Below are 18,042 nucleotides of genomic sequence, written 5' to 3' on the forward strand. Positions count from 1 at the left end.
GGACGATCTCTTTGAGACCATTTTCAGCACTGCTTCCCTTCCCTTCCCGCACCTTCCCGCACCTTCCCTTCCCTTCCCGCACCTTCCCTTCCCGCACCTTCCCTTCCCGCACCTTCCCTTCCCTTCCCTTTGCTAGAAACTCTCCCCAGATCTCCAAACAACTTCTTTCTCTCAATAAACCCCACATGTTTTCCCCTCCTTCTCTCCATCCCTGTCAACTTCAGCTCTGGAACTGAAAACAATCTGAATAACCAGTTCCTTTAACTCTCAAATCCTCTGGGTTTGTTTCTATAGATTCTCTGCAAGCAATGCTTTCTCAGGAAACCAAGAGGACAAAAAAGTCCCAGCAAAACAAGGAGAAAATAAAAGGAGCTAAAAATGGAAAAGAGCAGCTCATGTCTCCAGTCCCAACACGCAGGAAGCATCCACAGAGACTCTGATTTCAAAAGAAAGAGGTGCTGCTTCCTAAGTCATTCCCACCTTCTGCCACGACAGCCTCAGCAATTATTGAAGAGACATCAGGATATTCCCCATGATAAATCACCCACTCCTGCCTGAAGAATTCTGCCTTTCCCAAAAGGTGAGGCTCAGGAGCAGCAGTGAGCTCCCTGCAGGGGGAACGCTGCCTTCCCTCAGCCCCCCACCCAGGGAGGGGGCACCTGCTGGCTCCAAGACCCTGCACAGCCCTTCCACCCTCCTGTCCCAGCCTCGCCAGGCATCAGAGAACCTTTCTTGGCCGAAGGAGCAACCCCAGAGCCCGTTTTTGTAACCAAGACACCAGCTGAGAGTCGCTCACCCAAGAAATCTGGGAGCCTCTTGCCCTCTCACCCACAGGAAGAGCCTCAGAGCCATCCTTTACCTGTCTTTGCACACTAATTAATTGATTGCTGTTTGGTGTTTTGAAACATTATTGTTCCAAATTGTGGAAGGACCTGGAAAAGGAGCTCTGCACATGGTTGAGGGGCAATCAGTACTGAGATGCTGTGGGTCCTTGAAGAACAGGGATGGATTGAAAAAGATTTTTAATGAAGCCTGATGAAGAGGCCAGTCACAGAAAAGAGGGAATTCTCCTGAATTCCCAGGAGCAGCCACACTTTCACACCCCTCAGTCCCTCCACACAGTCTCCTAGAGGCACCCCAAGAGAAGAACAGAACCCTGAGCTGCTCAGGTACATGAATGGACTTTGCAGAAATGTCTTTGATGTTTCTTCCCTTCACAAGAACATCTGGAAGTTCAAAGCATTTATCAAAAAGCCAAAGGAATTCCATCATGTGTAGATTTATGTTAAACCCAAAGCAACAAACAAACAAAAAACCCCCAGATTTTAATAGGATTTACTGGGAAGGCTTAATCTAATTTTTCTTTTCCACTTGAAATCCCAAGTATGAACTGTATCCTGCTGGTAAATGGAAAAATGCAGCACTGAGTTTGGAAAAAAATCTTTATTTGGGAATCTCTGCTGTGCAGGAACAGGGATTAGATGCTGTTTTGCAAGAGATTTCCTGTCTTCCAAATAGCTGGTACAGAAAAAACCCTTTCAGATGTGTCCACAGGAGTGCTGGCAAAACCATTCCTGCTCCAGCCACTTTCTCTCTTTGGAGAGTTTAAGTTCTTGATCTGAATTTCAGTTTCCAAGTTTTGAGTTCCCACTGGCTGGAAATAACATTTCAGCCAGTCTGGAAGAAGGAATAATCCCAACAATTCTGCTGATTTGAAGACCTGCATCTGCCATTCCAAAGCTGCAGAAGTCAATGCTAAGCCTGAAACACCCAGCTCTGGTTTTACTCCTGTTTCAACTGTCCTGATTCCCCTATCCAAGATCAGATCTTGGACAAACATCAAGTTTTACTTTGCATGGATTTATTTTGCTATTGATGCAGAGGAAGGCTCTGTTTATGATCCCAGGCTTTGCTTCAGCATCGTCTCCCTCGCTGTTTAATGGCATCCCAAACATCGCCCGTGTAAATTTTGGACATTTATTCTGGCCAAGAAGATTGTCCCAAATCTTTCTTTTTGCTAGAGGCAAACAGCTGGGCTGGCTTTCCCTCCTAGGGCACCTCTGTCTAATTTCTATTGTTAATTAATCCACATTTTCATCTCCTACTGCCTGTTTTTTGGGGGGATTGAAGAGCCTTTGAGCAGGCAGTGTTCCCTCCCCAAGGCACCTTTTACACCATCCTTTGAGGAATCCACAAATGTTTCCAAAGGATGGTGGTGGGAGGCTCTGAAGCAGGAAAAGATGGGAGAGAGGAAGTGGTTTGGGGAACAAAGCCACCACGCCCAAGGACAATGACAATGTCACCATTGCGTGGCTTTGCAGGACACGGGGTCCAAGGCTCTGCTGGAGGGTCCCAGTTGAGTATTCTCCTCCCTGCTGAGCCCAGACAAGGGGAACTGCTCAAACTTTTGCCTCCAGCCTTCGTTCCTGGGCCCAATTCCTCATTTCTGACCCCAAAAAAACACCTCCTAATGGGACTCACTCCTTCCTTCCTGTTTCACAGCTGCTGGTTGCCGCTCCTCAGGCAGATCTACAATCAATCGGAGCAAAAGTCACTTGGTGGGTCTTGTGCAAGGACAGGGGAAAAAAATCCCCAGCCCATAAATAAATAAAAAAAGGAAGCATAAAGGGAAGACTTTCTCAAAGCAATGGCTTGCAGCTAAGCATTTTCAGTCACCTCCACTGACCAGACAGGTTATTCGGAGTAATTCCAGCCCTGGAGATGACATTTGACATGACATGTACATGAGATGTATCATTTAGGTCACTGTGCTAAAGCACCAGACACCCCCCCTTCCTCCTCCTCCCCTCCTCTGTGCCCCTCAGGGAATCTCAGAGTTCAGGGTCTTTAAAGATGAATTCCCTGCACAAGAGTTCAGCACCTTTCAACCTTTCCAGACCTATTACAGGAAGAAAACTGAGAGGAAGGAGCGTGGAGGGCAGCAGGGAGGGTCGGGGGTTGTTTCAAGGCAGGTTATTTACAGGCGGGTTTGGAAGCTGAAAAGAGGCTTTTTGCATTGGTTGGAAGGGAGATAAAAGTCCCTGGAATGGTTCATTTCCATGGCCAGTGGCAGAGCACAGGCTCCTCCTAAAAGCTTTATAAATGCACCTTTAATTCTGTAATTATCCCTGCATAATTGAGAGATAAAGGCAGCAGAGTGGGACATCACCACGAGACAGTGGTTTAAAATTAAGAATAAAGACATCAGGGAGAAAAAAGCAGCACCATTTATCCAGCCATGATCAAGTGATTCACATTTGGGGTGAGTTTGTGCCATTTGGTCTGTGCTGGTTGAGTCTCAGACAAAGCCATGTGCATGATCAGATCAGCTGCTCCTGCTGTAGGAGGATCACCCATCCATGAAAATCCTTTGGGATTCATATTTTACTTTATTTTCTTTCCCTGCACCTCTTTATGTAGTTGTCTAAACCTCCCAGCTCAGAGGAATGTACAAAACTCTCAGTACATGAAGGACATGGCCCTGAGTGGGATCAATTCACGGGACCACACTTCCCACACATGGAAATGGTGGAATTACCATCCCTGGAGATGTTCAAAAATTGTGTGGGTGTTGCACTTATGGACATGGCTTAGTGGTGGCCTTGGCAGTGCTGGATTAACAATTGGATTTGATGATTTAGAGGCCTTTTCTGACCATAGCAATTCCATGATTTCATGAAATAGGAACGGCTCAGAAGCTGCAGGGAGGCAGATGGGACATTGTGATGGACAAACATCCCCTTGTCCCACCAGAAAAAACTTTCTGGGCCCATCTGAGGTTACATTTGCAAGGAGCGCAGGCAGAGGGACAGGGAGATGGAGCTGGAAGGGAAATGAAGGTGTTGCTCAGGTGTCACCCATGTGGTGTTGATGTCACCTCCAAAGCATGGAACGTCTGCCTGGTGCTGGCTGGGAGCCTCGAGAGGTGACAGTGAAGGACAGGCCAGGAGCAGAGACCAGGATGGGCCTTCTAGGAAGTGTGTCCACCTGTCCTGAGGGAGAAAAATGAGTCAGGGCCTTCCAAAAGCAGCTCCAAGTACGGCTCCATCCAAGGATTTTGGGGATGGAGCCAGAAGGGGTTTCACAGTGGCCATGCTGCATCATGAGTCCTCGTTGCTCCCCACTGCAGGCTCTCAGCAGTGCTACTGGGATGCACCTTCTGGCTGTGAAAGACTCCTGAAATTCTCCTGAAGTTCTGAGAGCAGAAGGAAACAGCCATTGCGGGCACACAATGAATTTTTGGAAAGTTGGATTATCTTGATGCAGCCAGTCCAGAGCGATCTCTGTAAGAGGTCCCTTCACCTTGTCAGAGACCAGCGAGGTGTGGGCAGGTGGTGGTGGGAAAGATGATCCTGATGTGGGTCCGTTGCACCTTGGAGAAGTTCCCACACAAGGGAAAAATGTCTTTTTCACCAGGGTTTGTCCAACTCCGTAGGGCTTAAGGCAGGATACGTTCTCCTGTTTTCCTTGTGGATGACTCCTCCTGCAGGATTCACTCCCCTCACAGACCCTGCTGTGGGCCACAGCCCTTTGGTAACTGTGTCCCAAGTTCTCCAAGCTGCAGCTTCCTTAGAAAACAGAACATTCCCTGCTCCGTGGTATTACATCTCCTGATTTTGGCCACACAAGCTGTTCTCACACTTGCCATGCTCTTGCATTCAGTGTCACAAACATCCTGACAAATATCCAGGGCTCGTTCTTTAAAACTTCTGGTCTCATTTGGGCTGTTTGGGCCTCAAGCTCCATATTCTCATCTATTGATGTTTTTATTGCTCCATTTGGATGAGTTACTCCACATTTCAATCCAACTCCACCCCGGTGGGTGTTTATTTCATGCTGCATCGTCCAGCCTTGACTGCTCCAACTCCAAAAGGACCAGCCTGGCTGATTGTGATCAGCTTTGAGCCCGGAGAGAGACTCAAATCCTGGATGCTGAATTTCATGGGCCGAGAATGGAGGCCACCTCATGACCTCACAGCTCCATAGCACCATCCATGGACAGCTTGGATCTTGAAGGTTAACCAGGATCAGCAAAACCTCTGCCATGTGGGCCACATGTTTTGGAAGGGAACGCCTTTGAGTTTATCAAAAGTTGGAAATTAATTTAAACAATCTATGTTGTTCAGCAGTAGTTCATGATTCAACAGTGACAATTGGCCATGTTGGTCTCAATCCTCAATTGAAGAGAATTAATACAAAAATTTCATCCCATCTGAAGGGCAGAGAAACATCTTTAGAGTTGCCTTCTTCTAGTGATTGGATATAAAAGGAGAGTGAGGAACCCTGTTTGGCATTAAATGTTCTGACAGCTAAAGACAGGTAAAATTACCCTGTAGCAAACTTTTTGGAACAGCAGGTTTACTTTGCAAGATATTTGATAGTTTGTGGCTTCACCCCACATTTTTCTTGCTCTCTCTTAAACGTATCCTCAGTCAGTATTTTTCTGTCCCTGCTCTTTCCAATGCCCATAGGAGCAAAGCACACACTGCTTGCCTTTCTTATTTCCAGAAGGTCTTGGAAAAACAAGAGGCTCTCAGGGTTAGGTGGATTAAAAAAATATGTGAACATAAGCCTGAAACTCTTTGAATGTTCTGTGCTAGAAATGGGCACAGCTTCCTCTGGATGTAATTCCTTGGATACCAAAAATCTTTTCCCAAATAAAAAAAAAAATGTTTTCCGAAAAAAAAAAAATGTTTTCCCAAAATCATTTCACCTACACCTTCTACTGAAAGGAGAAAAATCTAATTTTGGTCATGTTACCTTCACATCTTACATTTAATTTCTTTCTTCTTCCTGTGGGACCATGGACATCTTTTCTTCATGTCCTCCTACAGCAGTGCTTGCTCCACCAGTGTTTTCCAAAGCCCACTCAGACCCTTTGGAGGCCTTTTGCTGACCACTGGGCTTGGAAGCAGGTGGGGAACACCTGTGTTGCATCAAAAATAGCAGTATGGAATTAAAAAAAACCCCAATAATGGAGGATTTCTCTCCCAGCTCCCCATCACACCACGTCCCAACCCATCTGCCAGATATAAAAGAGCATCCATAATCAAATTAATCTGAGCATTGCCTGTCATGGCTGGAAGGCAATTCTGAAAGAATTGCCCAGTGTTTGACTCCAAAAGTTAATCTCCTCAAAGCACAGGGACTTCCCACTCCCCCAGCTCCACAACCCTTCATCTTTCTCCTGAACCAGCAGCTGGTGGATGTGGCTGGGTGGCTGAATGGAGGGATGTGGAAGAGAAAGGTGTCCCCTCCTCCTCTCCCACCCTACAAAAGATGATTTGTGAGAGGAGCTGCTGCCCACCCGAGACTTCTCCCACCACAGGAGGAGCTCGGGAGGAGCCCCAGCTCCCCAGCCTCACTCTGTGCCCAACCAATTACCCTATCTCTTCCATCATCCAGCTCTTTGCTCCTTCTTTCTCCCTCTCCCTCTCCCTTTTCTTTTCTTTTTGGGTGAAGATTAAAAGATCTCACATGCTTGGAGAGAAGAAAGAGCCTCCAGTCCATCTCCACCTTGTCAATTATAACAAGGGGCTGAGGAGGGTTGCACACTGTTATTGACTTGAGCACTTTGGAAAGGTCATCTTCAAGGTCTGAACCTTCCCTTTGCCACTCCAAGCTCACCTGGGCCCATTAAGGAGGAATTTCTGGTCCGTCCTGTATTTCATTCTGGGCCCACTGGCACTTCTGAGGGCTAATAGACAAGGTGGGGAGGGAGGAGGTGGGATGGGGGCACCGAGGGGAAAATGAAGACAGGTGAGGGGAAAGAGAAGTCATTGAGAGACTTCAAAGTAGAACAAAGGCCCATCCAGATGTGAATAATTGCTAGGTCAGCACGTTAATCACAGGCAAGGGCTCCACTGCAAGACATCCCTGGTCGCTTCACAGGGGCAAGGAGGGGAGGGGGGGAACGGACAAAAAGGCAGAGATATAGAAACAAAGCTTTGATACAGCAAAGAACAAGCCTGAGAAAAAAAAAACAACATTTTCCAGGTGATTATGTGAATAATGAGCCAACCTCTGTTTTATTAAGGGCACGGGCAGCCTGTAATTGCAGAGGAGCTGCAGAGATGGACACACCACCCTCTCACACAGCCCAACAAAAGCCCCAACTCCCCACCTGACAGCATTTCCTGCCCTGTCCTACACAATATCTGGCCTTTCAGATCTCAGCGTGGTGGGAGGGAACGATTAGGGTTTTGTTCTTGTGCCTTTGAGTGAATTATGACTCCAACAGCCTCTAACCAAAGGTTGAGAAGATGCTGGCTCGTCATCTTTACTTTTTTTTATCCTTTTTCCCAATCCTGTGCTCCCGCGCCACAACACCAGCTGTGTTTATCTTGGAAAGGTCTTTCTTCTAAATCAAGCCACAAGGTTTCACTCAGTGCAGACAGAACACCTTCCCACGTGGCTCTTTGCTGTGTAAATAAACATCCAGCATCTAAACAGCTCGGGGAGATGCCACACTGCTGACGTTTGCATGTTCTCTTATTATAAAAGGAGTTTCTTATTGCAATTGCAATATTATTTCAGGGCAGCAGCTGGTATCACTCCTTCCCTGTGCTCATTTTTCATCTGGTGTTTTTATTAAAAAAAAAACTTATTTTTATCCAATATTCTTATTATAATATCTGACCCCCTTTCCCAAATTAAATCACGTGGGATCTGTACTCTCCTCCACAGATATGTTTGGGGGCAGATTTAGTTTTGGTTGGGCTGTGGCCCTGCTATTTTCAGTGAAGCTCTGCACAGGGTCAGTGCTAGAGAGGACAGAGGAGGGAGGAAGTTTGGGCTCTGCCTCTGGTGCAGGTGACATTCCCTGCTTGCTGCAGAATCTCTGTCTGGACTCCAGCAGGTTCCTGCAGCCTTGTCCTGCTGACAGAGCTGTGAAATTCCATTTCTTCATCCTCCTCTTCGATCCCCTTGCACTCACCACCTCCAGCTCCTGTGCTAGGATCCACCATTCCTAACTTGGGGAAGTTTGGACACAGCCACTCCACTATCAGCTCCTCCTTGGAACCCCCTGATCCAGCTGGGATCTCAACACTGGCACAAAAACTTACACAAGAAATTTAAATAAGGTTCCCCCTTTAGGATTCTCCACTTCCATCCTGGGCAGAACATTTGGTACCAAGAACCTTCCAGACTGAACCTCACCTGCCCCAAAGACCTCAGACCTCTGATCCACAAAACCTAGGAAGTCCCTGGATTTGTAAGGAGCTTGGATTTGTAAAGGAAGAACAGGAATCCACTTGAAGTGATTCTCTTCTTATGTAATTTGTGAGGTACTCATTGGGAATACAAACACCAGGGAGCTACGAAATCTGGAGTCAGGAATAACCAGAAAAGAGAGAAGTTCCTGACTTTAAAAGCATTTCTTGATTAAGCAATGTGGAAGTGAACAGAGTTAATGGTTTAGTTTTGGACACATAATTTTAAATAAGATGTAGACAAGCTGGAAAAGGGTAGAGAAAGGAAAATTCTAACGTACATACAGAAAAAATAACTATAAGGAAGCTTAGAAGACATTTTTTCTGGAAAAGAGGAGGCTGAAAACTAGAGGCCCTCAGTCAGCAGAGGGTTTGAGGACAAGGATCTGCCCAAAACACCTCGACTTTTGATGGAAGACAGCTATTGATAAAAAATGTTTCTCCCATAAAGACGGTTCTCAGTCATGTCCTTTCCATGACCAAGAGCTTTGTAGGATCTCCACAGGACAATGAAGAACATGATGTCTGCACAAATAAAATCATGTCACACTTAAAAATAAAGGTTGGAAGCATAAAGGCCTCAAACTACAAGAGGAGAAGAGCTTATGGGGGGAAGGTGTGAAACAACATTGCAGTTCCTACATGAATTTGTAAGGACAGTGGGAAAGCTGTGATTTCAGCCTGTTCAGAATGGTGGGAAAAGGACACCATGAAGAACCTGGATTATCCATAGAGTTCAGTACCACACTCTTCTTCTCACATGAGCTTTTTTGTCCTCTTTGCAAGGAGTTTCTTGCTCAGCTGCCAGAACCTGGGGAGGATTCAGTTCTTGCCCATCCATCCCACCGCCAGGTTAATTGTGAGGAGCTCCTCATCAGAATTCCCAGAGAATGCAATAAGCTCCCTCTGTGGCTGAGCCTGGAGAGATGGGGCTGTGCCAGTCGTGGCTCAGAGGTGCTGCTTGGCTTTGGCACCACCACTGCCTCATAAACACCTCCTTGGCCTCCGCCTCATCAACATCTCATAAACAACTCCTTGGCTTGCTGTGGGTCTCCAAATTAGTGTTTATAGCCATGCAGAGAGCAAGATGTTTGCATAACTAATCCTGAAGCAAATCTTGCCTTCTCAGCCAAAAAAAAATAAAATAAAAAAAAAAGGAAAATTGCTCAGCTGCATCTCCTGATTTGCTACACGTGCACAGGGGGACATCGGTGCCACCAGCTCCCACAACTCGAGGGATAATGCTCTGCTCCTGCAAACCAGGCTCTGATTCCTCGAGTTAAGGAATATATTTCATTTCCTAGGTTGATGATCTGTAGATTCCAGGTGCCTGGGAATAATGAAATCATGCAGAGCTGAACAAGTCTGGTGTTCAAGCTGGCACAAGCCAGCAGGGTGCAGGCAGCAGGGATGGGATTCATCACAGTTCACCTCAGATGTGAGCTGCTCACACAAGAACCCTCCCAGGGTCAACAGGGAGGAATAAAAATTAGAGAATCATTTATCTGATTTATCTTAGATGGTTGTGCTTGGGCAGATAAACCCTAAACAGCATTGGAGAAAGAGGACCAGAAATGCAGAAATGCAGAAGCAGTGACTGCAGCGCTCAGGGGATAAATTTCACTCTAGAAGAGCTGTTTGACTTGCATGAATATATTCCTTGAGCAGGTCTCAGCTCCCTGAGCTCCTGTAATGATGAAAATGTCATTAAAAAAAGTCAAGCTGCTGCCATTTGTTGGTTGAAGTGTCATTTTTGGAGCTCTGAGCCCCCAAGGAAGCTGCAATTCGCTAAAAACACACAGTTCTGAACTAATTTTCATTATTCCCACCTGTGTGGTGGGGTCAGTGTCGGCATTTGTGAGTCTGAAAACTCAGACTTTTGTGACATTTTCAGACCTTTGTGAGTCAGAAAACAATTCCCTGACAGCTCTTGGGTTATCAGTGCCAGGCCCAGCTGTACTCAGGGCAACGCTGTGTCCTTCCTCCCCCTCTCCATCACCTTCATCACAAACCCTTTAAGGTAAGAGCTGCCCCTCTTCAGCAGCACAAAAAAAGACATGGATTTGAGGATTGCTCACGTTTGATGGAATTTTTAGCCTGGACCCTGGCACTGATCAACTCTGTCCAGTGCCTGGTTCAGCTGGGGAGCCTGAGGAAGGCACTTTGGGTGCAGCTGCATTATTTTCAGAGAAAAATGAGTTTTGATGCCAGCCAGGTTGTTCCAGTTTTCTGCATGACTGAAGGCCAGCCTTTGCCCATGCACAGATGCAGAGTTTAATCTCCTGCACAAAACCAAGCACGGTGGAGACTTCATCTCGTTGAGAACTGAGGTGCTGCTATGAAACAAAAGTTTAAAATGGCAACACAAATCGGCTTCCTGTGGCTCAAGGAGCTCTCAGCCAGGGGTGGTGTCCACCATCTGCCTGCCAGTTGTGTCCCAACACCAACACAGTATTTCTCAGGAATATTTATCATTTTGGGGTTTCAAAAGCAGGAGAAACCGTGGCTAAAGGGAGGGGGAGGTCATCTGTAAAGATCAGTCAAGGTGAGAGGGTAGCACAAATCAACCTGTGTTTATTTATTCTTGTTCTAGAGCAAAGTCAAGGGAAAGCTCAGGAAGGCCTGAAGTGAGATAATGTGTGTGAACATCTCAATTTGGGGGGGATTCATGACAAAATAGAAATCCTGCTCTTTTCCAACTCAGTTTTGATGTTCTTCCAGTTTTTCAGCAATCACTGTTTCATTGAGCCACCAAATCAAAACGAACAGCTTGAATTATTTTAATTTCCAATCCCAACAAAACACCCAGGTGCTCTGCAGGGTCGTAGAATCACAGAATGTCCTGAGCTGGACCCACGAGGGTCATTGAATCCAACTCCTGACTCTGCATAGAACAACTCCAAAACTCCCACCATGTGAGCCTGATGCTCCTGGAATTGTCAGGCTTGATGCCACGACCACTTCCCTGGGAAATCTGCTCCAGCCTGGGCAGCATTGACTCGGCAGCTTTGCCCTCAGCAAGAAAAAAAATAATCTGTATGTAAAATTATGAGAACCTATCAAATATATTGTCATTCCTGACCTAAATAACCCATAGAGTTATTTTTTGTATTTGTATTTTTGTATTCCTCTTGGAGCTCTGAACATTTCTACAGCCACAGAAAATCCTGCTTGGAGGAACTTGGAGAAATCTGCTCAGTCTCTCTGCTCTAAGCAAAATTAACTCTATTTTAAATATAAAATCCCCTCAAGGATGTCCCTAATTGGCTTGTTCTTATCACAGTCATTCAATTTCTGCAGTACAGCATGAAAAGGGTTGTTTTTTCTTTTTTTGTTTTTGCTGTCAGAGAGGAAATATGACTCATTATGATGAATTATAGATTTGTGCAATTAATTTTCCTCTCAGAAATTTAAGTTTCTGTGACATCACGTTGTCTACTCATCACCTGCTTCCTTGGAGAAGAGAGTGCTGCATCCCAATCTCTAAGAACCTTCAACTAAGGTCATAAGTGAAGTATGAGGGATGAAGGGATGAAGGAAATTACAGGATATGAGGGTTTTTCTTCCCAATTTGGATTAAATGAAGATTCTGTGGTTACAACTGTCCTGCTATCCTGGAGCAGCTCTAGTTTTAAGGCCCATAGGTCACAATCTATAAAAACAGTCTTTTACAAATGCCAGTAATTCTTTTATTTATTTTTATTTTTAGGTATTTTGAGATAGAGTCAATTTTAATTTTAATCCTCCCTCTCTCTGCTCATGGGTCAGGCAGAACTCTGTAAGAATCCTACTTGGAGGCACTCTCGAGGTGTGGGAGAGAAAGATTTCATCCTTGGTGGGCCACAGCATGGAAAGGGCTCCAGTTCCTGCAGAAAGCTGCCAAACCCCCCTCAGACCCCTTGCCTCTCTGGGAGTGCTCAGGGTTTACCTCCATCAGATTTTCTGTGCCTCTTCTTGGTGTTTTTTACCATTTATTACTTTCAAACAAATCCAACCATCTCGAAGCCTTTCAAGCAAATTTCCCTCTTCATTGCTGGAGCTCCTCCCATTTGCACTTCAGTAACTTCCTTGAGCATTTGTCACAATAAAAAGATTTCCCTGTTCTCTATTAAATTGAAGTGCTGGTTCCACAATGTCAGGATCAGTTTTGATCAGGCCATACTCAAAAATTTCCCATCTTGGACCATGAATTCATAGAACAGCTGAGGTCAGAAGAGACAGAGCTGGCCCTGAGCAGAGGCTTTCATCAACATCAGGGGGAAAGGCAGGGATCACCATTCCCTCCAGACAGAAGAAAAGAAGATGCCAAGGTGGTGCTGAATGTCTTTGAACAGAATTTGGAGCTTCTGTGAGCAATTCCAGCCTTGATTAACAAGGCCACCACTCTTCTCACACCTTCTCACATCATGTTCTACCTGCATCCCATGGAAAGGTGCCATTTCCCCTGAGGGAAATGCTCTTAGGATTGGGAACTGGGTTTGGGATTCACCTCCCCTTCTGAGATGATGTTTGGTCATCCAGGGTTCTGCTCAGTGGAGACATCTTTGGATCCCTTCTGGCCTCTGCCAGGTCCATCAGTTTGGAGTCTCTGGGGCGTGTGCCATGGCTGTCAGCTTTCCTGCCTGCTCTAGGTCCTCCAAGGCATCTCAAAGAGCTGTAAGAATCTCATTTTGGACAAATCAGTGTGGTTCCAGACTCTGTGGTCAGTGGGAAAATCATCCCACCTACAGAGGATGCAGTGAATCATAGAACCGTCAGATTGATCCCCAAATGTTTTGGGTTGGAAGAAACCTTTGAAGTTCACCTCACCCAACCCCCTGCCATGAGCAGGGACATCTCCAACAGCTCAGGTTGCTCAGGGCCTTGTACAAACTGCCTGGAATATCTCCAGGAACGGGACATCCACCACCTTTCCGACAACCTGTTCCAGTGTTTTGTTCTCACAATAAAAACCTTCCACCTTAACCCTAAAATCACCCTCCCATGGCACTGAGCCCTCTCCATTGACATGGAGACAGCTGAAACGAGCAGCTCAGATGAAAAACTCAATTTTCAGGGGGCTGAGCTGACTTCCACCTCCCTGATACCACCTCCAGGAGTGGCAGCTGCAACCACAAGCGTCTTATTCCTGCTTGTGCTGCAAACTCGCCCTGGGGTATTTGCGTGTCCCTTCTCGCCCCCCTGCCCTGGGGGCAGCAGAACTTCCTTTGTTGTCTCCTGTGTCTTATTTAGACTCGCAGCTCTCTCCGGGGCAGGGACTCTCCTTTGGAGCACCTCACCCCGCAGGACTCGGATCATGGCTGAGCCTCTCGCTGCAGGAGTAAATAATAATAACATGCATTAGCTGCTAAGTAGGGGAATTAGGGGTTAGCTCATGTGTAAGCACCGTGCATGCTCTAATGATATCCTCGTGCTTAATGCAACTGGATCCTTCCATTATTAAAGCAGCAGGAGAACTGATGTTTGATCTACAGGGCTAATTCTAGTTTTTGGAGACATCAAACAGCTGCTTTTCTTTTCTTTCTTTCTTTTTTTTTTTTTTCCTTTCCTTGGCAAATGCTCATGTTATAAGCAAATCTGAAATTACCAGGTTCACAAGTTGAGTTTCATGCAGAGAAATGTTTACTTTGATGCCAGAGGACCTGGCTCGTTTCCATTTACAGTAAATGAGGAAGAAAATTGATTTGCAGCAGCAGGAGGGGTGTCAAACCTTTATTGCTGCTCAGGACATGTATGCACTGCTAACCAGGAAGATAATTAACCTAAATTAACCTTCTGCCTTGAGATGAGTCACAGTTTGGGGAGGGGGGAGGTGGGAAGCGGGGGTGGAGAGGGTGTAGGGAGGGGAACAGTGCTGTAGAGCTGTATGGACATGTCCTGTGCATTTCCAAGCAAAAACGATGGGCCCATGCAGCAACTGATTAGATTTAAATGGAAATTCTCGATGGGTATGAAGGAATTAAAAAAAAAACCTTGATGTTTAAATTAGGGCTGGACTGTGAATTGCATAAGTTGTGCCTATAAAGTGGGGCAGAAAAGTAAATTTCCAGATGCTGCTGAGCCAGGAAATAGCAAGTTCATGCCTTTGACCTGCCAATATTTACTGCCCTCATCTGAAGATCTGCCAGGAGCTGCCAGGGGTGGGAGCCTCTGCTCCAGACTGCTTGGATGAAGTGATGGATGTCAAGGAAAGACCCTGTTATCCACCTGCCCAGTTAATGAAATCTGAATTTTGTTATTAATTCAAAATAAATAACCATATAACCATGCCAGGCAGTCATCAGGCAGTAATGGGTGATGGAGGTGGAAAACTGGGTCTGTTTCAGTTTTATTTGAAGTAAGAGCCTAAAATCTGTGTCCTTCATTTAGTGATGTTTGAACATTCTAGATCCAGAAAGATCCAGCAGCCAAGTGCTCCATTTCCTAGGAAATCAAACACCAAAACCAACCTCTTATGATGGAATCATTAGGGTTGGAGAAGACCTCCAGGATGCCCAAAAGCCATTCCATGACCACTCCAACCTCCTCCAGGCTGAGCAGCAGCTGGGGCTGAAATCTCCTTTATCTGGGTGCTGGCCCTGGGCATCATTTGGGCCAGGGGACAGCTGAGTTACTGCCTTCCACTTCCTTCACCACAGAATCACCAACACCTCCAAGATCACCGAGCCCCAGCATTACCCCAGCACCACCAAAGCCACCACTAACCCACGTCCCCAAGTGCCACTTCCACGTCTTTCAAATCCCTCCATGGATGGGGACCCAAGCACTTCACTAAAAATCCAGGCAAACTCAGACAAAGCCAAAGCTGGATTTCTTTTATTTGGGGTTTATTTTGGGAGGTTTTTTGTTTTTTTTTTGAGGGGATCCTAAGGATTTCAGATGCCCAAACGCCTTTGATGCTCTGTAGGAAATCAGAGTCCTGGGCTGGAGGAAGAATTCCCTGCAGGGTCACTCATGCAGAGGGAGGTTGTCCTCACTCCCTGAGGATGGGTGTCCTGCTGGGGTTCCTTGGGAACAGCTCTGGATCTGTGTCCACAGCTCTGCACACCCCGAATCACCCCAAAAACCACCCCACATTCATTACTGCCCACCTCCTGGGAGAACCTCCATTCCAGAGAGGCTGTGCAGAGCTCATCCCAAATTAATCCTCATTCCCACTGGTTATTTCACAGTTCCTCCCCTTCAGAGGTAGAATCCAGAATAACGGGCAGAAAACACCTCCTTCAGGGAAACAAATCCCAGGCCAGAGGCATCCAGGCTGAGAAAGGGACATGCAGAGCTGATCCAAGAGCCTTTCTGCTCAGCCTGGAGCCCACAGAGTCTCAGCTCCCACCTGAGGGACAGGTGTGGATACTCTGTTGTCCATCCTCCTGCTGGAATGGTGGAGATAATCCAGGATGCAGATGCTGCAGGGTGATGAGGAGTGGGTCAATACCTCAATATCATGACCAGTCAAGCCTCCACTTCTCTCTCCCCCATCTGTGAAGGGCAGAACTTATCAGTGACCCAACACAGTTTTGACTCATCCCAGGTCGTTTTGTGGGAAAATTGATGATGATTTAAACAAAAGGCTCTTGGGGAGGTGAGGGAACATTTCAAAAAGTCAAACCTTGATTTTGTTTTCACTAGATGTTTCTTGCCTTTAACCAAAATCAAATATTAAGACATTAAAATCATCCAGAGCTTAGAAGCAGCACAAAATGGGCCAATCTGGAGCCAAGCACAGCATTCCACTCATCTCGAGGCAAAACGGTTTTGACGTTTTTTGGTTCTCTGAACAATTTGGGAACCCAGTGAACCAAAAAAAACCAGCAGTTGTGTACACCACCCTCCACCTGGCCGGCACAAACACCAATAACTGAGAAACCTGATGTGGGAGCAAATGCACAAGGTGCCTTTGGCAGGGTGCATCCAAATGTGTTGGCCCTCAGCAGGGATTTTGGGATTTTAAACCACATAGGCCACCCCTCATTTCCCACATTAACTTTTTAAGCTCAGTTTTGGCTAAATCCAGCAACAATTTAGCAGTCCTGTTGACAGAAGTCCCTCCACATCCTGGTGGATCCATGCAGGACCTGCGAGAAAAGTGCTGCACCCACTTTCCAAGCCCAAAGCAGGGTCTCCCCTCCTCCAGAGACAAACAGGATTTCTTTTGAAGTCTGACTGTCTGTTCCTGGGCCAATAAAGTGCCCCATTTTCCCAGCAAGAAGGTAAAGGTGGTGAAAGGTGTCACAAGCACCTCCTTGTGAAGTGCAATTAGCAGCTGGGTGAAGGGGGGAAGTGTTGGCACCACAAGGGGAGGCGATGGCTGTCTCACCTCGCTTGGGATGGGCCAGATGGGCCAGGCAGGAGCCCAAACAATCCAGTCTGGCACGGCAGTCCCAGGCCACTGGAGCCCTCCAGGGAGGCAGAGGGGTCTCCTTGCTCCATATCTCATCCTGCTGGTGACACTTGGAGAGGGTTGGGTGAGCAGAGGGAACAGGAGCTGCTTGCAGAGTCCAGCGGAGCAGATATTTGGTTTGAGTCAGAAAACGGGACCATGGTAACCTTCCATAGCCGTGTTGGGATTAGAATTGGCTTACAACCAGCCCCAAACCCATCTACAGGAAAATGCATCCCCCACAGACAGCAAGACCTGTTGTTTTAGGTCTTTCTTGACTCCTCTGCTATCTCCAAAGGATGTGGCTGTGGAGGGAAACAGCTCAGAGTCAGAAATAGGGAGGATTCAGGACAGAGGGGGGAAATGTGGCTACTGTGAGAAAACAACACGGAAATGTAACTCTGTTAAAGATATTCCAGGGAATTTTCCAAAGCAGCAACGCTTCTCTGAAAGGAACAGGGAATGAGGGAAAAATGGAAGAGTAGTGAAACTTCATGATGTAGTTTCTGGTGCCTAATCCTCCAAAAATAATCCTCCTCACTGGAGATGGTTTTGGTGTAGACTTGGTGACAGACCCTAAGTAACGCAATCTGCTGGGACTGGTGCTGTTGCCTCCATTTGATCCCACCATTAAATGAAATTAATCTCAACAGGAGAACCCAAGGACATCCCTAGGATCAAACCACAAATCCCACCTTTAAACCTAAACCCAGCTGACTGCACCAAACACCATCACATCTGCACAGTGCACCAGGCTGCCAGCTGGGGAGAAAATGTCTGGGTTTGGGACTCAGGTGGATCAAACATTCAAAAAATCTGGGGTTTGCACATCTGCTTTTATCAGCAGACAGTTCACTTGTACAAACACATCCAGTCCAAGGGCAAGGCGAGCCCTCTCCAATATTAAGCCACGAAAAGACAGGGGAATAGGTTAAGGACTGGCTAGCAGCCAATGAGGTTTGCAAAACAGTGGAATCTAATAAAAATAATTGAAATATTTAAAGGCAGTTGCTTCACTTTATAAAGAAGCACCTGCAATGATTACCCAAAACATTTGCAGGTGGAAAAAGGGCTGAGCACGTCATTGGTGTTAATATCATTTATGCTCAGAGGGTAAATTAGGCATTGTAATTGTCAGGAACCATTGGAGCTATTTCAATAATGGGATGAGTCTGATAATGAGGGATGATTCCTTTAGATCACCTCCAGTGTGTAGCAGTGCAAAGCCAAGGCTTGGGTCTATTAAAAACCTGACATCAAGGTGAAAGGTGTTCTCTGCAGTGTGTCCCAAGGATCATTTACCTGCTTCAGCCTGTCCCTGTCTCGAGAAAACAGAGGCTAATTCACCTAAAATCCCTACAGCCAATCCAGCTGATACAGCTCAGTGCACTTCCACTGGCTCCTGTAGGAAGCTGCCATTCCATCCCATCCCATCCCATTCCATTCCAT

The sequence above is a fragment of the Parus major genome, chromosome 2, assembly GCF_001522545.3.
Source record: "Parus major isolate Abel chromosome 2, Parus_major1.1, whole genome shotgun sequence".
Lineage (NCBI taxonomy): Eukaryota > Metazoa > Chordata > Aves > Passeriformes > Paridae > Parus > Parus major.